Genomic DNA, 24948 nt, shown 5'->3' with positions numbered 1-24948 from the left:
TGCATGTTTCAAGTAATTGTACACATTTTACATATATTTCCAAATTTATTGAATTAAATGTTTTCATACTACATTAATTTACCTTCTTGATATTTGTATTATTTAAAACAAAACTCAATAAATTGTGGCAAATAAGCCAGACAGTATTTATAAATAAAGTACTACTGGAACACTGTCATGCTTATTCATTGATATACTGTCAATTTATGCCACAACAATAGAATTGATTAGTTGCAACAAACCATATAGCCCAAAAACCTAAAATATTTACCATCAGATCCTTTCCAAAAAACAAAAAAAATTCTTGACACCTGATGTATAATTATTTCCTATTTTGATTCCTGAGATTGCATACTTGTTTCTTCTCTTAATTTTATCAAGCCATTTCTCCAGAGTTTTGTTATTGTATGGCTCCTACAACAACTAACAAACTTTTGGCCATATTTCTTGACTTTTCTTTCCCTGTATTCTTAATCACTATGCATGTATTTTTTATTTCCTTTTATTTCTGTTGATATTTCTAACTTCTACCAATAAATTCAAAACATTTTAAATATTAATTTGTTGTCCTCCTAAAATAAGAATTTAAGGTTCTACATTTTCCTCTAGAATGACACATTTTATAATGTAGTATACATTTTTTAATTAAAAATATTTTATAATTTCCATTATGATTTGCTCTTGGGTGTTGAGTTACTAAGAAGTATATTTCTGAGGTTTTTCTTCGATATGACTGACTATAGATATTTGACTCTAGTTATTCTCAGAAAGAGAAAGCAAAGTTATGGATAATCATTAATTCCAATATCTATATTGACGGAAGTGTGCTAGAGCACCACAAGAAGAAACTTGAACACAGAAAAATAAGGAAGCAAGAACCCAGCAGAGATTATACTCTGAGGGACTTGATGTTCCATGGAAAAGCATAGGTGGGGGTGTCTTTTGCTCCTCTCACCCCTGGGGCAGACTGCTTGTTTCTGAACTGTTGGAGAGCCCTCCATTCTCACAAGCCCAAGCACTGGTGTGGGCCGCAATCTTGGAACAAATTGAAGACAGAGAACAAGGCTAATATTTCCTGCAGTGCAACTTGCCCTTCACCCAGCCCCAAGATGAGGTGGTGGGCACCATACTGGATATGCCTCTGTGGTGGACCTCTATACTGCCTTCGAGTGACAGAGATGCTTGCCCCATCACGTTGACGGCTTCCTTCCTCGTCCCTGCGTCAAGCTGTGGCTAGATTTCTCCATGAGGGCAGAGGACGAGAGGCGTGAGAAGCATCTTCTGGAAGGTCTGCGGGCACCCTCCTGCGGGTGGACAATGAGCGCCTGGGAGGCCGTTGTCCTTGGTTGGGGAGCGGTCGTCTGGATCTAGCCTAGCAAAGAGGCTGCTCCGGATGGGGAGGGAATGAAAACCCCTGCGGCTCCGACACAGATGCCCACGTTGCCCAGGCCTTCACAGACCCCCAAACCGGAACCGCCGGGAAAACGACTGCCAACCGGCCACAACACCCAGGCAGAGACGCGGGGAGAGGCTGACCAGAAGAAAGGCCGACGTGCAAGAAACCCAGCCTCCGGCGCACAGGGAACATGTGTCCCAAGGCGCACGCACACACAGACGGACAGAGACAGAAAGAGAGGGCGACAGAAAGAGTGAGCAGGGAGAGAGAGAGAGAGACTTAAGAGAGAGACGGTAGTGGGCACACAGACACGCACGAGCGCGCGCGCTCACACACACACAGACACACAGACACACACACACACACACCCATAACGGACACAGACATACAGCAGGTAACACCCACCCCCAGGCAGCCCCTGAAGCTGCCGGGTTCTGCTCTCCGCGACTACGAGCCACCGGTGAGACAGCAGCCTACGGGCACACAGGGAGACCTGTCCGCGACATCACAAGGGCGCCACTTTTGGGGAGACTCACCCGCACACCGTCCGCGCACGCCTGAGGCTGGGATCCCGCGCTGCCTCCCCGGCGATCTGTCTGAGGTTTCTTCCTCCTGGGGTTTCTTCCTGCTGGTGGACCCTCCGCGAATCCCGGCCTCCGGAGACCGTCCTGGCAACTGCCCTGGCCAGGACTGGTCTCAGCCCCGACTCTGACGCACGATCACACAGGGCTCCTACTTCGCCAAGTCTCAGGGACCCATCCCCGGGCAACGGTGGCGATCACTGTGACCGAAGCGGCGGCTCAGGCCTCGCCCATGCGCACTGGCGAGGCCGACTCACCCGCCCCACCCCCCCCTTACTCGGCAGAGTCAGGCTGCGGACCCTTTAAAAAATGGCGGCGACGCGGCGGCTGTGGGGACTGGGGCGGCGGTGCTGGAGGTTGCGGCGGTGCTGGAGGTTGCGGCGGCGGCTGCGGCGCAGCCCCGGGCGGCGGGAGGGAAGAGGACTACCAGAGGGGCCTGCGGGAGACCCAGGGTCGGACCCATAGGAGTCCTGTCGTCAGGACCTCCTTGATCGGTCTTTTGCTTGGGTTCCCGGTGAAGGAGGAGCTTCGGGGTGTCGGCTGGGCTGCGCGGACTCCTCTTGGGATCCGATGATGGATCCCACCCGGTGATCGGGAATGGGGTTACAATGCAGTGAGGCGGAAAGGCTCTCGCCGGGGCGCAGAAAGATCCCCAGGGCCGCAAGGCGTGCTGTCGGCTGCAAAGGCACTGACCCACGAGCGCACTGCCTCCCTCCTTCCTGGGTGGAGCAGGGGCCTGCCTTCATCGCCAAGGCCCGGGGGCTCCGGCATCTCGACTTCGCGGCTTCTGGCGACACGGGCAAAGAGAGACAGAGGCTAGTCCTAGCCGGAGCCAGTGTGACCACACGTGGCACTGACATCCCCCAAGAGCACATGCAGTGAGCCTGTGTCTCTGAGGCCGTAGTGGGTCACGACGAGACGGACAGTGATGTCCAGGCCTGCGCCCGGGGGCCACTGGAGACCTGCCCCTCAAAGCGGAGGAAACGCCAAGCGCACCTGAAAACCTGCGAGACAGGGCCTGTGCGCGAGTCCAGTACTCCTACTTCGCCAAGTCTCAGGGACCCATCCCCCAGCAATGGTGGCGGCGCAGAGAAGCGCATGGCGCCGGCGCAGGCGCAGAGAGACAGGAGGCTGATGGGGGGAAGTTGAGGCAGCTGGGGCAGAGAAAAAAATGCATTGCCAAGCGGTTTCTGGGTCATCCACTGACGAAAATGTCTTCCCATCAGCCCTTGCGCTGGTCCCCAGGGACCCTGGCATCCGTCGTTGGCGCCCAGGGTGCGCGTCGGGCCACTAGGGGTACCCCAACTCGGACAGAAGGCCCATGAGTTGAATTTGAAGTTTGTGAGAATAGAGGTGAGGCACCAGGGGCAGAAAAAAAACAGGAGACCTCGCCTCAGACAAACGGGGCCTGGGTCCCCCATGGATGAAAGTGCCTTCCCATTATGCCGTACACTGGGCAGAGTGGACAGTGACGACCCTGGTTCGAGCCCAGGGTGTGCTTCGGGACCGCTTGCGGTACCAGAAAGCGAACAAATGGTCCATGAGCGGAAGTTGAGGCACCTGAGGCAGAGAAAGTAAAGAAACGCGCTGCCGACAAGCAGTGCCTGGGTCCCTCACGGAGGAAATTGTCTTCTCCTCAGCCCGTTCGCTTGGCACTGAGGTCCCTGGCGTCCCTGGTTTGATCCCAGGGTATGCCTCGGGCCACTAGTGTTACCCCAAGGTGGGCAGAAAGCCCATAAGGGGAAAGTGAGGCACCTGGGGCAGAGAAAAAAAAAAAAACTTCGCCGCAGAGAAGCGCGGCCTGATTCCCCACGGACGAAAGTGTCTTCCCATCAGTCCCTGCACTGGGACCCGGGGACCCTGGTGTCCCTGGTTCGAGCTCAGGGTGTGCCTCAGCCGCTAAGTGCACCCCAAGGGGAGCTTTGGGAGCACAAAGCCCATGAGGGAAGGTGAATTTTGAGGGAGGAGTGGTGAGGCACCTGTCACAGAAAAAGAAAAAAAAACAACCCGCGCCACGGAGAAGCAGGGCCTGGATCCCCCACGATGAAAATGCCTTCCCATCAGCTCCTGCTCTGGGCCCTGTGGACCCTGGAGACCCTGGTTCGAGCCACGGGTGGGCGTCGGGCCCGCTAGGGGTACCCCCGTGCGCCTCTCTGCGCCTGCGCCTGCGCCCTGTGCCTTTGCGAGGGCGGAGCTGCCTTCTCCTCAGCACAGACCCCCGGAGAGCATTGCCAGGGCAGAGCTGAGTTCTCCTCTGCACAGACTTCGGAGATACAGCGAAGCTGAGCATGTTCTCCTCAGCACAGACCCGGGCGGGCGGGCTGGGGGCACCGCGAGGGCGGAGCTGCGTTCTGCTCAGCACACACCCGGGGGACACCGCGAAGGCAGAGCAACGTTCTCAGCACAGACCTTGGGGGCAATGCCTCGCTTTGGGACTACTCGGAGCCGCATCAATGGTGAATAAAATCCTTCCTGTTTGCAGCCCTGAATAATCAGGGTCAGAGACCAGTTAGAAGGGTTCAGTGTGGAAAACGGGAAACCAAAAGCCCCTCTGAATCCTACCCACCGAGGTTCTCCCCAGCCAAGGCGAGGCGGCCGCAGTGCGAGATCCACACCGCAGCCTCGGAAGACAAGCGGGCAGAAATCCCATGAGGGGCAGTTGAGGTTTGAGGAAGGCGAGGTGAGGCACCTGTGGCAGAAAAAAAAAAAAAACCGCACCACGGAGAAGCAGAGCCTGGGTCCCCAACGGACAAAAGTATCTTCCCATCAGCCCTTGCGCTGGGCCCAGGTGACCCTGGCATTCCTGGTTCGAGACCAGGGTGCGCTTCAGGCCGCTAGGGGTGCCCAAAAGCGGGCAGAAGGCCCATGAGGGGAAGGTGATGCACCTGGGGCAGAGAAAAAAAAAAAAAACAACAACCGCGCCGCCTATAAGCGGGGCCTGGCTCACCCACAGAAGAAACTGTCCTCACATCAGCGCTTGCGCTGTGCCCCAGGGACCCTGGTATCCCTGGCTCGAGCCCAGCGTGCGCCTCGGCCTGCTAGGGGTACCCCAAGGCAGACAGAAGGCCCATGAGGGAAAGGTGAGACACCTGGGGCAGAGAAAAAAATAAAAAAACTGCGCCGCCCAGAAGTGGGGCCTGGGTCCCCCACAGACGAACGTCCCTACCCATCAGCCCTGAACTGGGCCCCGGAGACCCTAGCGTCCCTGGCTCGAAACCAGGGTGCGCTTCGGGCCCGCTAGTGGTACCTCAAGGCGGGCAGAAAGCCCATGAGGGGAAGGTGAGGCACCTGGGGAAAAGCGAAAAAAACAAAAACAAAAACAAAAACGTCGCAGAGAAGCAGAGCCTGGGTCCCCGAGGAAGAAAGTGTCTTCGCATCAGCCCTTGCGCTGGGCCCCGGGGACCCTGGTGTCCCAGTTTCGAACCCAGGGTGTGCGTCTGGCCACTAGGGGTACCCCAAGTCGGACAGAAGGCCCATGAGGGGAAGGTGAGGTTTGAGGGAGGAGACGTGAGGCAACTGTGGCAGAAAAAAAAAAAAAAAAAAAAAAAAACACGCCGCGGAGAAGCGGGGCCTGGGTCCCCAACGGACGAAAGTGCCTTCCCATCAGCCCCTGCGCTGGGCCCCATGGACACTGGCGACCCTGGTTAGAGCCCAGGGTGCGTCTCGTGCCCAATAGGGGTATCCCAAAGCAGGCAGAATGCTCATTAGGGGAAGGTGAGACACCTGGGGCAGAGAAAAAAAAAAAAAAAAACCGCGCCGCAAAGAAGCGGGACCTGGGTCCCCCACGGATGGAAGTGTCTTCCCATCAGCCCCTGCCCTGGGCCCCATGGACCCTGGCAACTCTGGTTCGAGCTCCAGGTGCGCCTCGCGCCCGCTAGGGTTACCCAGAAGCTGGCAGAAGGCCCATGAGAGGAAGATAAGACACCTGGGGCAAAGGAAAAAAAAAACCGCGCTGCAGAGAAGCGGGGCCTGGCTCCTCCACGGACGAAGGTGCCTTCCCATCAGCCCCTGCGCTGGGACCTGGGGAACCTGGTGTCCCTGGCTGGAAACCAGGGTGCACCTTGGACCCGCTAGGGGTACCCCAAGGAGAGCAGAAAGCCCATGAGGGGAAGGTGAGGCACCTGCGGCAGAGAAAGAAGAAAAACCGCGCCGCGGAGAAGCGGGGCCTGGGTCCCCCACGGAAGAAAGTGTCTTCCCATCAACCCTTGCGCTGGGCCCCGGGGACCCTGGCGACCCTTATTTGAGCCCAGCGTGTGCCTGGGGCCACTAGGGGTACCCCAAAGCGGGCAGAAGACCCATGAGGGGAAGGTGACCCACCTGGGGCAGAGGAAAAAAAAAACGCGCCACGGAGAAGCGGGGCCTGGGACCCCCACGGAAGAAAGTGTCTCCCCATAAGCCCTTGCGCTGTGCCCTGGGGACCCTGGCATCCCTGGTTCAAGCCCAGGGTGCGCCTCGGGCCGCCAGGGGTACCACAAGGTGGACAGAAGGCCCATGAGGGGAAGGTGAGGCACCTGGGGCAGAGAAAAAAAAAAAAAACGGTGCCACGGAGAAGCGGGGACTGGGTCCCCCACGGACGAAAGTGTATTCCCATGAACCCTTGCGCTGAGCCCCAGGGAGCCTGGCGTCCCTGGTTCGAGTCCAGTGTGTGCCTAGGGCGGCTGGGGTACCCCAAGTCGGACAGAAGGCCCATGAAGGGAAGTGAGGTTTCAGGGAGTAGAGGTGAGGCACCTGTGGCAGGTGTCCATCTGTAAACTGTTTATCCATGTGAGCCCTGATGTCCACCAGGGGCTGCATGTCCCCCTGGGGCTAGATGTTCGCCTGGACCCTTCTGCCCACCTGGGGCCTGATATCCAGGAGAGGCTTAGTTATCCACCTATGGCCATCTGGAGCCAGATGCCCACCTGAGGTCTGGTGTACACCTAAGGCCTGATCTCTACCTGGGGCTTGGGTGTTCATGTGGGGCCTGATGTCCACCTAAGACCATGTGTTCACCTGGAGCCTGGGTGACCATCTGGGTTATGATGTTCAGCTGGGGCCCAGAGTTCAGCTGGGGACTGGGTCAACCTTCTGCCTGATGCACACCTGGAAACTAGGTACCCACCTGGGCTCCAGTGTTCACTGGGGCCTGCTGTCTACCTGGGGCCTTGTATTTACGTAGGACCAGTGCATCCATCTGGGGTCTGAGTGCCCTCATGGAGCCTGGAGTTTTCCTGGGGACTGGGGTCTGCCTTAGGCTTAAGTGTACATCTGTGGCCTCGTGTCCACCTTGGGACAGATGTCCACCTGGGGACGGATATTCAGTAGGGGCCTGAGTGTCCACCTGGTTTTTGATGTCTACCTGGGGCCTGGTGTTCATCTGAGGTGTGATATCCACCTGGGGCCTGGACATTTGCCTGGAACCTGATGTACAGCTGGTGTCTGAAGTTCATCTATGCCTGGTGTCTCCCTGGGGCCAGGTAGTCAACACAGGGCCTGAAGACCTTCTAGAGTTCAGTGTTCACCTGGGGTCCAAAGTCCACCTAGGGCTTGGGTGTCCAAATAAGGCCTGGTGTCAGCTTGAGATTTGTGTATTTACCTAGGGCCAGGTTGTCCACTTGGGGCTTGATTTTTTACTTGGTTTTTGTGTTAATCTGGGGTCTAGTGTCCACCTGGGGCCTGGGTATCCACCTAGGGACTATTGTCCAGCTGGAGACTAATGACTACCTATGGCCTGGTAATCACCTAAGGCTTTGTTTCACTTAGGTACTTGGTGCCAAACTGTTGCCTGCTGTTCACCTGGGGTATGGTGTCCACCTGGGGTCTGGATGTCAGCCTGGGGCTTGTTGTATACATGTATCTTAGATATCCAGATAAGGGTCTGTTTTCTGCTTAGGTGCAGCAGTCCATCTGGTGCTTGAGTGTCAACCTACGGCCTGATGTCTATGTTGGACCTAGGGTTCACCTGAGGCCTGATATCCTCCTGGGGCCTCAATGTCCAAATGGGGCCTGATGCCCATCTGGGCCCTGGATGTCCACCTGCAGCATGGATGTCCACTGGTACTTTATGTACACCAGGGGCCTAATGTCCACCTAAGACCTGGTGTTCACCTGGGGTCTGATGTTCAGCTGAAGACTGGATGTCCACCTGGAGCCGAGGAATCCACTCAGGGACTGGTGTTGAACTGGGGCCTGATGACCACCCGGGGACAAGGTACACACCAGGCTTGTTGTCCACCTGTCACCAGATGTCCACCTGAGTCCTGATGTCCATCTTGATCCTGTTTGTCCACATTAGTCCTGATGTCCAGCTGGGGCCTAGGTACCCACTGGGGGCTTCCTGTTAACCTGGGGATTGGTGTCATTCTGGGGCCTAACGACCACCTGGGTTGTATTATTCACCTAGGGCCTGGTGTCCACTTGGGGCTTGAGTGTAACCTTGGACCTGGCACCCACATAGGATTGGGTATCAAACTGGCCCCTTGGTGTCCAGTTAAGACATCATGTGAACCTGGCGCCTGAGTGTCCAGTTGGGGCCAAAGACTACTGGGGGCCTGAATGTCAACCTAGAATCTGAGGTTTACTAGGGGCCTAGGTATCCACCTGGGGCCTAATGTCCACCTGAGCCTGGGTGTCAACCTGGGGCCTGATGTAAACCTCTAGTTCAGTGTCCACCTTGGGCTTGATGTCAACCTGGAGCCGGATGTCCACCTGAGTACTGATGTTCACCTTTGACCTGATGTCCACCTGTGGACTGTTTATCCACCCATGGCCTGATGTTCACCTGGGGCTGAATGTCCAACTGTGACTTGTTGTGCACCTGGAACCTAGGCATCCACCTGCAGCCTGATGTTCAGCTGGGCTGGGACCCGGAGTTCACCTGATGCATGATGTCCACCTGAAGCTTGAGGTTCACCTGGGGGCTGGGTGTCCACTTGGGGCCCAATATCCACCTGGACTAGGTACCCACCTGGGATCTGGTGTTCACTCAAGATTGGTGTTCAGCTGTGGCCTAATGACCACCTGGGTCACGGTGTCTACCTTGGACTGGGTGCTCACCTGGAGCCAGTGTTCACTGGGGGCCTAGTGTGCACCTGAGACTGGGGGATGCACCTGGGGCCTGGTGTCTACCTGGTGCCTAGGTATCCACTTGGGGCCTAATGTTCATCTGGAATCTGATATCCACCTGGGGCCTTGTAATTACCTGGGGTCTGGACATCCACCTAGGGCTTGAGTATCCTCCTGGGGCCTTGAGTTTTACTAGGGACTCGTATCTGCCTTGGACCTGGGTGTATATCTGTTGCCTAATGTACACCTTGAGAGTGATGTCCACCTGGGGACAGATGTCCTCTTGGGGTCTGAGTGTGCACCTGGTGCCTGATGTCTGCCTAGGGACTTGTGTTCACCTGACACCTGATATCCACCTGGGGCCTGGGTGTCCACGAGGGGCTGATGTTCAGCTGGAGACTGGATATCCACCTGGGGCTTGGGGATCCATCCAGAAACTGATGTCAAACTGGGGCCTGATGTCTACCTGCGGACTAGGTATCCATGTGAGGCTTGATGTTCATCCACGGCCAGATGTCCATCTGATGCTTGATGTCCACCTTACTCCTGGGTGTCTACTGGAGACCTCATGTCCAACTAGAGCTTAGGAACCTACTGGGGGCCTCGTGTAAACCTGGGGACTGGTATGAAGCTGGGTCCTAATGATCCCCTGGGTCATATTATTCACCTAGGGCCTCATGTCCACTTGGGGCTTCAGTGTCAACCTTAGGTCTTGTGTTCATCTTTGACCTGGTGTACACCTGGGACACCTACGGACTTGGTGTCCAATTGAGGTGTCATGACCACCTGGGGACTGAATGTCAATCTGGGGTCTGATGTAAACCTCTAGTTCAGTATCCACCTGAGCCTGGTCTTCGCTTGGGGCCTTCGGTCTACCTGGGCCTTGCTGTCAACCTAGGGCCTGATGTAAACCTCTAGTTCGGTATCCACCTGGGGCCAGATGTCTTCCTAGAGACTTATATTCACTTTTGACCTGATGTCCACCTGGGGACTTGCTATCCATCCATGGTCTGATATTCACCTGGAGACAGATGTTCAACTGTGGCCAGAAGTGCTCCTGGGGTCTGGGCTTCCACCTGGAGCCTGATGTTTAGCTGGGGCTAGAGTTCACATGGAGAATGATGTCCACCTGAAGTTTGATGTTTACCTGGGGCCTGATACCTACCTGGTGCCCAAGTATTCTCATGTGCCTAATGTCCACTAGTTGGCCTGGTGTTCCTCTGAGGGCTTGGTGTCAACCAGTGGCTTTATGTACACCTGGATTCTAGTGTCCTCCTGGGGCCTTATGCCTACCAGGAGTCTGGTGTACCCCTGGGGTCTAGTATCCACCTGGAGTCTGGGCGTCCACCTGGAGCCTAATGTTGAGGTTAGACTGAGTGTCAGCCTGAGGCCTGATGTCTACTAGGGCATAGGTATTCACCTGGGGCTTGTTGTTTACCTGGGGACTAATGTCAACCTTGAGCCTAGGTATCCACCTGGGGAATAGTGTCCAGTTGCAGCCAGATGTCCACCTATGGCCTGAAGCATGGTTATTATCCTAAGGCCTTGTATTAGTCCATTTTCACAGTTATAAAAAACTACCTGATATTGGGCAACTTATGAGGAAAAGAGGTTTAACTGACCCACAGTTCTTCAGGCTTAATAGGGAGCATGACTGGGCGGGCTCAGGACACTTACAATCATGATGTAAAGCCCTTTTTACCATGTGGGAGGGGGAGGGAGACCAGAATGGGGATGTGCTACATACTTTCAAATAACCAGGTCTCGTAAGAACTCTATCACAAGAACACCAAGTGGGAAGTCTGCCCCCATGATTCAATCACCATTCACCAGGCCCATTCTTCAACCCGTGGGGATTACAATTCAACATGAGATTTGGGTGGAGACATAGAGCCAATATCAGGCCTGATGCCTGCCTGGAGTCATGTCTACCTGAGGCCTTATGTAGACATGAGGCCTGGGCATTCACCTAGGACCTCATGTTAAGATAGGGGCTGGAGTTCTTTTGGTGCCTAGTGTATACCTGGGGCCCAGATGTATAACTAGAACCTGATGTTTCAGATGGAAACCTGGGCCCCAGGTGCTCATTAGATCCCAGGTGAAAACTCAGGCTTCAGGTGCACATCAGACTCCAAGTGGACACATAGGCCCTAAGTTGATACCAAGATTTCAGGTAGACTCTGGGTCCCAGAAAAACACCCTGCCCTAGGTGGACAGCTGAACCTGAGTAGACATCAGGCCCCAGATCGACATCTGGCCCCAGGTAGATTCCTTGGCCCAAGGTGAATACTCAGTCTCCAGCCCTAGGGGAATTCAGTCTTAGGTGATTAAGGACTGGCGTTCCTCTGGGGCCTCATGTCTACCTGGGTCCTGGGAGTGCACATGGAGCCAGATGTCTATAAAGGGCCTGAGTGTCCACTAGGGCCTGAGGTTCACCAGGAGCATAGACATCCACCTAGGACCTCGTGTCCACCTAAAACCTGGTGTTCACCTGGGGCCTGGGTGACAACCTGGGATCTGATATTCACCTGAGGCCCAGAGTTCAGCTGGTGCCTATGTCAGCCTGGCACCTGATGCACACGAGACGACTAGGTGCCCACCTGAGGACTGGTGTTCATGGGGAACTGGTGTTCAGTTGTGGCTTGATGAGCAACTGGGTCCTGGTGTCCTCCTGGCAACTGATGTCCACCTGGGACTTCATGCTTACCTAGGGCCTGGTGTTCCCCTGGGGCCTGGTGTGCCCCTGAGATCTGGGGTCCACCTGGGCCTAGTATCCACTTGGAGCCTCATATCCATCTGGAACATCATGTCCACTTGGGGCCTTGTAGTTACCTAGGGACTGGGTGTCCTTCTGGCACTTGAGTGTCCTCCTGGGGCCTGGGGTTCTCCTGGGGCCTGGGTGTACATCTCTGGCCTGATGTCCACCTTGGGTGGATGTCCACCTGGGGACAGATGTTCACTTGTGGCTTGAGTGTCCATCTCGTGTCTAATGTCTACCTGGGGCCTGGTGTTTGCCTGAGGCCTTATATCCACCTGGGGACTGGGCATCCATTTGAGGCCTGATGTCTACCTAAGACCCGGTGTTTAACTGGGGCACAGACTTCTTCCTGGAGCCCAACGTTCATCTGGAGTCTGAAGTTCACCTGTGCCTGTTGTCTACCTGAGGGCTATGTGTCAACCTAGGGCCTGATGACCACCCTGAGTTCAGTGTTCACCTGGGGCCTGACATCTGCCTGGAGTCTGGGTGTCCACATAGGGCCTGATGTTGGCTTGGGACCAAAGTATTTACCTAGGGCCTGGGTGTCTACTTACAGCCTGACTTCTACATGGTTCATTGTGTCAACCTGGGGCCTGATGTCCACTTAGGGCCTAGGTAAGCTCCTTATGACTAAAGTCCACATGGGGGCTGAAACCATCTCAGACCTTGAACCTAGGGCTTAGTGTTGACCTGAGACCTGGTGACCCCCTGGGGTCAAGGTATCCACCTTGGGCCTGATGACTAACTGGGGTTTAAGGATCTACCTAGAGACTGGTGTCAACCTGGAACCTGATGTCCACTTGGGGTCTGGTGTACACCTTGGGCCTGATGCCCACCTTGGCACAGGTGTACACTTTGGGCCTAGTGTGCACCTGAAGCCTGGCTGTCAACCTGGGTCTTGATGCACACCTTTAGTCAAGTGTTAAACTGGGGCCTGATGAAATTCTGGAGCCTGATTTACACCTGTGTACTGGGTCTCCACCTGGGGCCTGATGTCCACCTGCAGCCACATATCCACCTGGCACCAGATGTCTATGAGGAATCTGGGTGTCCACCTTGAAAATGATGTATTCCAAGAGACTAGGCATGCACATTGGGCCTGGGATCCACCTGGGTCCTGATGTCCACCTGAGGCTGGTATTGAACTGGGGCCTGTGTGTTCACTTGGAGCCTGATGTTCATTTGGAACCTGTTGTTCACCTAGGACATGGGTATCCACCTGGATCCTGATTTTCAAGTGGGGAGTGGATATAGACCTGGGAACTGATGGCCACCTATGCTATAAGTAACCCAACCACCTGGGGCCTGGTGTTCACCTGCAGCCTGATATCCACCTGGTACCTGTGTGTCAATCTAGTGCCTGGTGTCCACTTGAGGACTAGGCAGACACCTGGGGCTTGGTGTTCACCAGGGGCCTGGTGTTCATCTTGCACCCAGTGTCCACCTGGACCCAATGTATCAACCTGTGGCCTAGGTGGCCACTTGGAGCTTTATGTGCACCTGGGGCCTGAGAGTTTCCTAGGATCTGATGACCACTGGGGCCCAGGTATCCACCTGGGATATCAGGCTTCAAGTGTACACCCAGGCTCCATGTGGACACCAGGCCAGGAGAACGCCAGCCCTTATCTGAACATCAGGTCCTAGATGGACGCCCAGGCTCCATGTGTACATCAGGCCCCAGGTATACACTGGACTCCAGGTGGACACCAGCACTCAATTGGATACACACACTTAAGGTGGATACCAGGCCCCACGTGAATTCCTACACTCCGGGTGAACATCAGGTCCCAAGTGGATACCTGGACCCCAGGTGGATACCAGTCTCTAAATTAATACCAGGCCTCAGATGGTCCTTAGGAGCCATGTGGGCATTAGTCATCAGAAAGTCACCTAGGCCCAAAGTGGACATCAGGCCCCATGTTGACACAACATCTAGTTGGAAGTCAGGCCCCAGGTGGACACCCAGGCCCTAGGTAAATACTTAGGTCCCAAGTTGACAGCAGGCCCTATGTGAACACTCAGAACTCAGGTGGACATCAGGCCTCAGGTGGACATCTGAGTTCATCTGGAACCTCGTGTTATAGGCGCCATGTAAACACCAGGCCTTAGATGGATACCCAATCTCTAGGTAGACATCAGAGCTCAGATTGACACAAAGACTCCAGTAGACATAATGTACCAATGAATATCCAGGCCCCTGGTAAATACCCAGGCTCCAGATTGACACCACGGTCTATGTGGACACACAGGCCCCGGGTAGTAAACAGGCCCAAGGTGGACACTGGACTGGACATCAGGTCTTAGGTTGACAACCATGCTCCAAGTTGACACCAGGCCCCAAGTGAACATCTGGCCCCAGCTGGACACTAGTCCCCTGGTGAATACCTAGGCTCAAGGTTGACATCAGACCCTATGTGAACACTAGACCCCAGATAAACACTTATGCCCTAAGTGGACATCAGGCCTCAGGTGGTTACCCAGTCCCAAGGTGAACATCAGGACCCTGCTGGGCACCAGTTATCAAGTGGATTCCTAGGGCCCAGGTGAATATCAAGCCCTAGGTGGATACCGAGCCCCAGGTGGATACCTGGATCCTGGTAGACATCAGGTCCCAAGAGGACACTAGAACCCAGGAGTACGTTAGGCCACAGGTTAACACTAAGGCCCCAGATGAATACCAGACCAACTTGTGGACATCAGGCCTGAGAAGGGTCCTGTGGACATCAGGCCTGAGAAGGGTCCAGGTGGATATCAGGCCCCAGGTGAACATCCAGCACTCAAATGAACATTAGGCTTCAGGTAGGCATCATGCCTCAGGTGAACTCCAGGCCCCAGCTGAACATTAGGCCCCAGGTGGATGCCCAGAATCCGGGTGCACATCTGGCCACAGTTGGACATTCAACCCCAGGTGACCATCAGGCCATGGGTGAATACACGGTTTCCAGGTAGACATCAGATCAAAGGGGAACATCAGTCCCCCAGTGGACATCAGGCCCAAGGTGGACACTCAACTAGAGGTTTACATCAGGCCACATGTTGACACCTAGTCCCAGGTGGACATCAGGCCCCTGCTAGATACCTAGGCTTCCAGTGAATTTCAGACACCAGGTTGACATTCAGGCCCCCAGTGGTCATCTGGCCTCATGCGAACACTCAGACCCCAGGTGCAAATGATGTCTCAACTGGATACCAAACCCCTTGTTTGATAACCAAGGCCCAGGTGGACACCATGTCCAAGGCTGACACTCAAGCCCTAAGTGAATACCAAACTCTAGGTGAATAATTCAACCCAGGTGGTCATTAGGACCCAGCTGGATACCAGTCACCAGGTTAACACAAGGCCCCCAGTGGGCACCTAGGCACCAGCTGGACATCAGGCCCTATGTAAATACCCGGATCTCAGGTGAACACCATGCCCCAGGTGGACATCAGGCCCTAGGTGAACACGGGGCCACAGGTGGACATCTAGCCCCTGGGTAACATCCAGCCCCAGGCGGACATAACCATTTCCATGGATAAACCATTCCCAGGCGGATATCAGGCCTCAAGAGGATGGCAGTCACCAGGTAGACATCAGGCCTCAGATAGACACCAAGGTCCCAGATGTACAGCAGGCCCCAACTGAACCCCAGACTCATGTGGATATCAGGCCACAGGTAGACACCAAGCCTTAGGTAGATACCTAACTTCAGGTAGTCATCAGACCCAAGGTGGACACCCAGTCCCCAGGTGGACAGTCAGGCCCCAAGCACACATCAGGCCTTAAGTGGACACCCAGGCCCCAGGTTGATATCCAGTTCCCAGGTGATCACCAAGCCCCAGGTAGACACCAGGCCGTAGGTGAGCAACAGGATGCAGTAGGTCATCAGGCCACAACTGGATACCAGTCCCCGGTGATCACAAGGCCCCAGTGGGACATAGATCTAAGGCAGACATCAGGCCCCAGGTGGACATACAGGTCTGAGGTGGAATTCACCCTGAGGGGGACATTCGGCCCCAGGTACGCATCAGGCCTCAGCTGAATAACCAGTCCCCAGGTGGACATTAACCCACAGGTCAACCACAGTCCCCAGGTTGATATCTGGTCCCCAGGTGGCTACTCAATCTGCAGGATAACATTAGGCCCCTGTAGGATCCCAGGCCCCAAGTGGATTCCTAGGCCCCTGGTGAACATCAGATGCAGGTGTCCAAGTAGGCCCTGGGTGGACATAACTGTGTACAGGTAAGGAGTTGTCCTGTGGGGAGGATGAGCAGTCAGCAGCCCACTGGGGTCCTGAGTAGGTCTTCTGGAAGGAGGAGGCTGAGGGGATGGAACCTTAAAGAAGCAACCTCACTTCCTTGGCAACAGACCGTAACAGAACTTAGAATTCTGGTAACCAGGCCAGGCACGGTGGCTCACACCTGTAATCTCAGCACTTTGGGAGGCTGAGGCAGGAGGATCATGAAACCAGGAGATAGAGACCAGCCTGAACAACATGGTAAAACCATATTTCTACTAAAAATACAAAAAGCAAACAAGGTCAGGAGATCAAGACCATCCTGGCTAACACAGTGAAATCCCGTCTCTACTAAAAATACAAAAATTAGCCGGGCGTAGTGGTGGGCGCCTATAGTCCCAGCTACTCGGGAGGCTGAGGCAGGAGAAAGGCATGAACCAAGGACACGGAGCTTGCAGTGAGCCCAGATCATGCCACTGCACTCCATCCTGCCTGGGTGACAGAGCGAGACTCTGTCTTAAAACAGACAAACAAACAAAAAACAAACACAAAACAACTAGCCAGGTGTTGTGGTGCGTGTCTCGTGCCTGTAATCCCAGCTACTCAGGAGACTGAGGCAGGATAATTGATTGAATCCAATAGGCGAAAGTTGCAGTGAGCCGAGATCATGCCACTGCACTCCACCCTGGCCAACAGAATGAGACAATGTCTCAAAAAAAAAAAAAAAAAAAAAAAAAAAAGAATCCCGATAACCAGGCACCCACATCCTAGAGTTAGCCCCATAGCCAGCTCACTTGGTGGGAGATGCTCAAGAGAGCAAGATGTTCTTGTGCTGCATTCCCACATCTCAAGGCTCCTGCTTCAGGAATGGCAGGAGTGAGAGCCTTTCTTTTCCAACGATGCCCTTGTAGGCTCATCCCTCACCCCAGATGCCTCTGGCCATTTGACAGAAGGCCCCCTCAGGTACCACAGGACAGGAGTCACCAGGTAGACATCAGGCCCCAGATGGAGCTACCAGGCCAGGCCACACCAGTGATCCCACCAGGGCCACATCTGCACATTGTCCTTGTCCAGCTGGAGCCTCTGGAGCTCACTGAGACACAGGCACATGGTGAGGTCACCTGCAGTCTGGAAGTCTTTCCAGGGACAATGTTTTCAGGCTGAAATTCCTTTAAATTCAGTGAGGTTGTTTTCATGTTTGGAAATTTCAGTGGAAAGTGAGTGATATTGGTGACCTCTCTCCTTTTTCAGCTCCTGCCTCAGGTGCAGAAACACAGCTATTTCCAGTGCCAGCTGTTGAGCCAGTGCCAGCACCAGGGGCAGAGCCCCTTCCAGGGACAGCGCTGGAGCTAAAGGAAGCTCCAGAGCCCTCCTGCCGCTGCCCTGGGACTGCACAGGACCAGCCCAGTGAGAAGCTGCCTGACTTCATGGCACCTCCTGTAGAGCCACCAGCCTCAGCCCTGGAGCTGAAAGTGTGGCTGAAGCTAGAGGTGGCAGAGAGGGGGTGACCAGCACAGCTCCAGCCAGCAGCTCCCACACTGCTCCCAGTCCTGGGCACAGTGGAAGCTATGGAGGCAGAGACCAGGGTGTGCAACCTGGGCTCCTCTGCCTCACTGGAGAGGGACTTCTCTCATTCAGCAGAGCAGCAGCCCTGCTGCTGAAGGCCCTGCTGCTACTGCTGCTGGGGGTGTTTGTTTGCCTGCCTGCAGGAGGTGCTGGAGAGCAAGAAAAGGAGCCTGTGAGCAGGGGTTCCAGCAGGTCCTCCTGCTCCCAGAGGTGACCTCCTCCTCCAGGAATGGAGGTTTGCCCTCAGCTGGGCATCTGGGCCATTTGCCTCTAATGTGCTGCCCAGGATGGCCTCTTCTTGACAGGTGGACAGGGGTTGAGGGGGCCAGGGGCATCTCCAAAGGAAGCTCTTAAACTCAGCAGCAGCACTCCAGAATCTCCATGCCTGCACCTGCCCAAGGATTTATTCATAGCTTAACTAAGAATTTCAAATTTCTACCATAACACTGAAATAAAGTTTGACTTTTTGAAACTTCCATGACTTCTTTCACTCCCTAATATTGTAGATGGTGTTTTTGAGGTGACGTTGAAAAACTCTGATAGTTGTGTGTTTTGTTGTGGTTCTTTGGGTGATTAAATTACCATCTGATCAAGTGATATTGAAAACCCTTCACGTATGGCTTTTAGAAGACTTTGACCTATTTTTGCTTGTGTTGACTCTCCCTCCAGCTTTGTGGAAAGAGGGATCATGTAGGTTCATTTCTCAGGCAGATCAGTCACCTTTTGCCATCAAAGTTTTAGCATCCATTTTGAAAATTTGGTGTACAAGTTGATATTTTGGTGTTTTTAGCTAATCTGGGGTCAAAACAGAAAGCCATAGATGAGGAAGCTTATAAATAAATTTGTTTCTCTCAGTTCTGGAGATGGCAAAATTCAAGGTCAAGTGGTTAGCAGATTCTATGTCTGGTGTGGGCTTGCTTTGTGGTTCATAGCCATGTTTCTACCATGTCCTCACATGACAGAAGAGATGAGGGAGCTCTCTATGGTGCCTTCAATAGGGGCTACTAATCCCACTCATGTGGTCCCTGCCTTCATGATCTAATCATTCCCCAAGGCCCTACCTCCAAATATCATCACATAGGGAATTAGATTTCAACACTTGAATTTGAGGGGGACAATAACATTTGGTCTATAGCATCAGGTTACCAAGAGCCTTATGCATTCGGAGGAAATCCAAAATCTTCTATAAGTATTTGCTGGTCCCCTCTGGGCTTAGGGAAATCTTTAATTGCAGCTCTTGATTCAGCTTGGTCCAAGCCGAAATTCTACGTTTGCCTGAGTAACTTGTTCATGGGACAGAGGGAAGTATAGAGGCAACTGACCATTTGGAGTTTTAGGACAATTGATGGAAGAGGGCTTGGCATCTGGATGAGAAGTGGAGGGAGAATAGAACAAAGGCACAGAAGGAGAGAGCACAGTGAGAAAGGGGAAGAGGGACATCTGGACATAAGGGCCAACTGGAGGGCAGGGAAGGTAATTTTCCTTGCATTTTAAACTCAGACCACATATCACATCAGAATCACCTGAGGGAGACGTTTTCAATGCATATTCCTGGGTTTCTTCTCTTAGAAATTTTTATTAAATCTTGAGTTGTGCTGAATTATCCATATTTATCATAAGAATTTTGGATAATTCTTACTTTGAGAGGCCCAGGCAGTGGATCACTTGAGGTCAGGAATTCAAAACCAGCCTGGCCAACATGGTGAAACCTCATCTCTACTAAAAATACAAAAATTAGCCAGGCATGGTGGTACATGCCTGTAGTCCCAGCTACTTGGGAGGCTGAGGCAGGAGAATCACTTGAATCAGGGAGGCAGAGATGACAGTGAGCTGAGATCACACCACTGCACTCCAGCCTGGGCAACAGTAAGACTCCAGCTCAAAAAAAAAAAAAAAAAAAAAAAGAATTGTGGATAATTCTGATGCAATTAGAAAACAAAGCAGAGCTTGACAACCACTGGGTTGGGACGTATATCAGGAAGACATTTGATTATGTAAAATAACAGCAAAACAAACTGAAGGGGAATTATTTTAAAATGCTTGAATATAATTATATAATTCAACTCTTCCTATGTATGTAGTTTGACCACATATTTGATGTCTGCTATACTAAGATTGGAAATGTGTAGAAGTTTTTTTTAAAAATCAGGTAGAAGCACAGAAAAAAGGAGTTGGAGAGAAAAGAAAACTAGCTATTGTCTGGTAACAAGAGAAGAGAAGGGAAACGAAGTAGCATATTTTTGTTCATTGTTTGATGGCATCTAAATTATGATCCCAAATATTTTTTTCCTAAGAAATCCAATAATACAAGTATTCAGAGTGGAGTACCAACACTGATTTACTGGAAAGAGAAGTGTACTCTATTTTGCTGCATAATGTTGAGGGAGAGGGAAAGGAAAATTAGTTGAGTAAACAAGTAAGAGACTGGTCCTCAGGGAAGCTGTCTGCCTGAAAAATCACAACTACTGCACCTACAGATAAGCCCTGAACAGATAAGCATGCAGGGTCCAGCACAGATGCCTTCTGTTCTTTGTGTAATTGGCAAGCTCCCAGGAAAAATTTTCCTCTCTTTTTCAGGCATATACATGGTGGCCTCTGTGGGAACTTGCACAGGGAGGAGGGGGGCTTACCTAAAACAAACCCACAGTTATACAAACAAGAGAAGCTCATTTTGTGCTTGACTAGAGACATACCCACAGCTGGATATATAAAGGGAATTGTGCCGACAGTTTTATATATAGCTGAGAGGAGTTTCTTATAAAAGTTTTTGATTCAACTGTAAAAACGGCAATCCACTTGGACGCCCTTGTCTGCTGCAGAGAGCTTCCTCCTTTTGCTTATTAAACTTTCACTCCCACCTCACCCGTGTGCCCCGTTCCTTAATCATCTTGGTGGTGAGATGAAGAACGCCAGGTGATACCTCACAAGAGAGACTGCTACATTGTGGTGCATTGGCGAGACTGCAACTTTAAGAAGTGTGACTTTTATTGTTGCTGAATTATTTTATCTCCTACCCAATTGAAAATAAAGGATATAAAGTGCTTAGGTTGAACACAAGTCCTCTGCTCTAGGTAACATCTTCAGCAGCCACATTAGCAGAGGCATGGGTGGTAATGGTGGAGTAGATGTCTCTTTGTTTCTGACAGGGTGTCTGCTTATGTGTTAAACAAAATAGTATGCTATATATTTCATTAAGAAATCTGCTAAAAAATGAAGTAAAACAGGTTCATGTTCTTAAGAGGCACAGGATTTGCTACGGCAGCAAGACCAAAAGGCTTAAGTAACAAAAATGTGCATAGTAGTTACAAACATTTTCATCTAAACAAAACAATGTGAGCATCTGCATATGACAATAACTCATGCAAAAAATATTTTTAACTGAGATTGAAATCATTTTATACATAAGAAATATTATCACTGTATTCTCAGGTAATATATTGTTTTTATATAGATGTTATAAATAATAACTTATTTAAGTTATTCATCATTTATGCAACAAATAATTCTTTGGAATCTACAAAATGCTGGTTTTGTTCTAGGCACTGAATGTACAAATTGATTTAAAATATGTGTTCTTAGAGTGTGGTAGATTAAAAAATACAAAATAGGCCGGGCACAGTGGCTCACACCTGTAATCCCAGCACTTTGGGAGTCCAAGGTAGGTGGATCACCTGAGGTCAGGAGTTCGAGACCAGCCTGACCAACATGGTGAAACCCCATCTCTACTAAATATACAAAATTAGCCGAGGGTGGTGGCACAAGCCTGTAGTCCCAGCTACTCGGGAGGCAGAGGCAGGACAATCGCTTGGACCCGGGAGGTGGAGGTGGCAGTGAGCTGAGATTGCACCATTGCACTCCAGCCTGGGCAACAAGAGCAAAACTCTGCCTAATATATATACATATATTATGTATAGATACATATATACATATGTGTATATAGATAACATATATACTTATGTGTATATATATAACATATATACATATGTGTATATATATAACATATATACATATGTGTATATATATAAAACATATATACATAATATATAATATATGCATATGTATTATATACATATATACATAATATATAATATATGCATATGTATAATATACATATATATCTGTCTAATATATATACATATATACATATATTAAATATATATACACATATATATTAGAAGTTGTACTGCTGAAAACAAGAGCTACCAATAAAAAAATTTCAGGAAATGTAGTGTGATTATTTTTAATAGAAATGGATATTTTAATACAGGTCTCTTGTTTTCTCTTGTGGAAATAAATGACAAGATGGAATTTCTGGGTGTTTGGTATCTGAATATTTAAGTATAGCAGGTATGGTCAGTTTCTCAAAGGCATTTTACCATCTTACTTGTCCGTAGGTAACTCATAAGATATGTGGAACAACGTCCTCTCCAACAACCTCTAGTATCAGTCTTTGTAAAGTTTGTCAATTAAATGGGTGTTTTTTTGTTTTTGTTTTTCTTTTTGAGACCGTCTCACCCTGTCACCCAGGCTGTAGTGCTGCTGCGTGATCTTAGCTCACTGCAGTCTTTGCCTTCCAGCTTCAAGTGATTCTCCTGCCTTGGCCTCTCAAGTAGCTGGGACTACAGGTGCCCCCCACCACACCCAGCTAATTTTTATATGTTTAGTAAAGACAGGGTTTCACCATATTGGCCAAGCTGTTCTCAATCCTGACCTCAGATGGTCCACCTGTCTCAGCCTTCTAAAGCGCTGGGATTACAGTCATGAGCCACCGCACTTGGCTGGGTATTCTTTCTCTCTCTCTCTCTCTCTCTCTACTTTAAGTTCTGGGATAAATGTGCAGAACATGCAGTTTTGTTACACAGGTATACATGTGTCATGGTGGTTTGCTGCAACATGGGTATAGGTTTTGCAGGTAATTATTATATTATTAAAAGATAACAGAATACCTAGCTAAAAAAAAATGCGAGGAGGCATTGATGGGCACATGTTTACTGAGCACATCCTGACTCCAGAATTAAAAATCCAATTTATGCCTCTGCAGTCCAATAAAATTTTTCCTTAAGAATCCAGGGATCAGACTTTCATCTCAGCAACCACTCCAATATGGTTTCTCACCTCCTCATTCCAACGAGCTGCTCATATCAAAATATAAGTGCTATCCATATTGTTAAATTATAAATTGAACCATAACTTCTCCACCTTCATCTTAATTTATATATCAGCAGCATTTCACACAGTCGATCTCCACCTTCTCTTTGTAAAACTTTTTTATAGAATTCCAGAACACTTAACTTACTTTCCCCCCACCACGTTTTTGAAAGTTATCCCTAGTCCTTTTTTGCAGGTTTTATCTTTACTACTTTTTAAATGTTAGAGGATCATTAGGCTCAGGACTTTGACTTCTTATCTTTCTTATCTTTGCTTTCTTACTAATTTTTGTGTCATTAATTTCCTGATATTTCATATTACACCTAAACACTGGACACTACACCCAGCACTCCCTGACTTATCCACGTGGATGTCAGTTAGGAATCTCAAAATTAATATGTCTGTATGGAGCCACTGAAACTCCCCAAATTTGCTCTTCCACATTCTGTTTAATGGCAACTCCCATTTTATAGTTTCTCAGCTCAATATTCTTGGTGTCCCCTTTTAATTCTGTCTCTGTAGCTCTGTCACTCTCTTCCTGTATCTGTCTGATTCTCTCCCTCTCTCTCCTCTCTCTCTTGCTCACTCTCACTCTTGCTCTCTCTCCCTGCTTCACACACACACAAACACACACAGACAGACACACACACACACACACACATTTTCAGATCTGATGTGTATGGAATTCCTGCCAGCTTTACCTTTAAAGTGTAATAATTCCAAATGTTGTTTCCAAATTAACATTCCCACCCCCACCACTGGGTAACTATAGCCCTTCCCTCACAAGGCCAAATGCAGAGATTTCTTGGGGAAATAATGAGAACTATTATACATTCTTATTTCAAGGACCCTTAAAATTATAGGATTACCATATTTGATACTAATTTAAGCTTCTGTCATTGCCCTTTTATCAATCCAGTCTCCACACAGCTACCACAGTGTGCAAGTAGAAGTCTCAGCCATATCACCACACTCCTGCTTTAATGTCCCTACTCCATTGCTTCTTTTCTCCTTCAGAAGAGTTTAAGCTTAATGAAGCTGGGCAACTTTACATATTTTTCCACGAGCTGGAGATCACTTGGTGTAAGGTACAAATGATCAGTAAATATTTTCAAATAACAGAATCCACGAATAATAGTTTTGTTTCTTTGAGAGTACATTGACTTTTAAAAATCAAGAAAATAGATTGGTCAAGAGAATTCTGCTTGTTTTGATTTTGTTATCCTTCGATTAGATTAACTGTGTTAGTATAAATGTCAGTGTGGAAAGCTATAAGCATTTCCTGAACTTTAAAATGAAAGGCATGGAATTTAAATATCTGCTCCTTTTATTCAAGCAACCAAGAAACACAACTTTTAAAATATATTTTATGTATTATGAAATCTAAATTTATTTTTCTCTCTTTATCCCTGAATACTTTTTAAAGTTATTCATGTCCTCATTATTTTTTAATCCACTTCAGTCACATTTTAAAATATATTTTCGACTTCATTAAGAATATCTTTGTGTTCCACTGAATAGCTTGCCAAATAATAAAACATTAGCAGTATAATTTCCTCATAAACTTTATTTAATTTGCTTGGTTAAACATAGATTTCCTACTCTCAACTCATAATTTCATTCAAGTATAATATATTCTACTTGACATTTGCGGGGTTTTCATACCATGCATTTGTCATTGAAATTGGTTTTTGATATTTGAACCACTAGTTTATAATTGTATTGTTGGTTAGACTGGTCTGTAGAATCTTTCTTCGTTTTGATTCTGTGGTTTATTCATTATGGAGTAGCTGTGCTATTGTAAATTTTGAGGTCAAACGCTTAAAACATTTTATGTATTTTAAAACAAAGTGGATGGCATTTAAATATCTATTCCTTAAAATTTGGAAGAAAGGTTAACACCATATAAACCCAGAGCCTATATTTTTAGATTAGTAGCACGTAGACATTTTCAATTTCTTCTAAAGTTGAAAAAAATAAACATTTTATTTTCATAGAATGCTTGATGAAGGTAAATATTTAATTTTCACTTAAAATAAATTTGGTTACATTGAAAGGAAATTTGGCTAATGTAAGTTAGATACATTTCTAATTAAAACAATAATTTAAGATAAATAATGCTCAAAGAACAGTGGTCACTGCATTTATTCCAGAGAGAGGACATTGATCCTGATCTGGCTGTAATAACATAGTAGGTAGAACTGCTGGCGTGGACACCCAAGCCAGGAAGGGAAGCTG

General features: G+C 49.9%; 1 long non-coding RNA gene and 1 pseudogene across 1 annotated transcript in view; one reads left to right on the top strand and one right to left on the bottom strand.

Annotated features, from left to right (window-relative positions):
- Positions 1 to 2172, bottom strand: part of LOC134808707 (uncharacterized) — a 47925-nt gene extending 45753 nt beyond the window's left edge. The window contains exon 1 of the long non-coding RNA XR_010152139.1: positions 1933 to 2172. This is a non-coding gene — a long non-coding RNA (uncharacterized LOC134808707). The remainder of the gene's footprint in view (positions 1 to 1932) is intronic.
- Positions 2173 to 7947: 5775 nt separating this feature from the next.
- On the top strand, positions 7948 to 18034 carry LOC129138348 (uncharacterized protein C2orf27A-like; annotated as a pseudogene).
- The last annotated feature ends 6914 nt before the right edge of the window (positions 18035 to 24948 follow it).

The sequence above is a fragment of the Pan troglodytes genome, chromosome 17, assembly GCF_028858775.2.
Source record: "Pan troglodytes isolate AG18354 chromosome 17, NHGRI_mPanTro3-v2.0_pri, whole genome shotgun sequence".
Classification (NCBI taxonomy): domain Eukaryota; kingdom Metazoa; phylum Chordata; class Mammalia; order Primates; family Hominidae; genus Pan; species Pan troglodytes.
The sequence above is the reverse complement of the archived record's forward strand: the minus strand, read 5'-3'. Positions and strand labels throughout refer to the sequence as shown.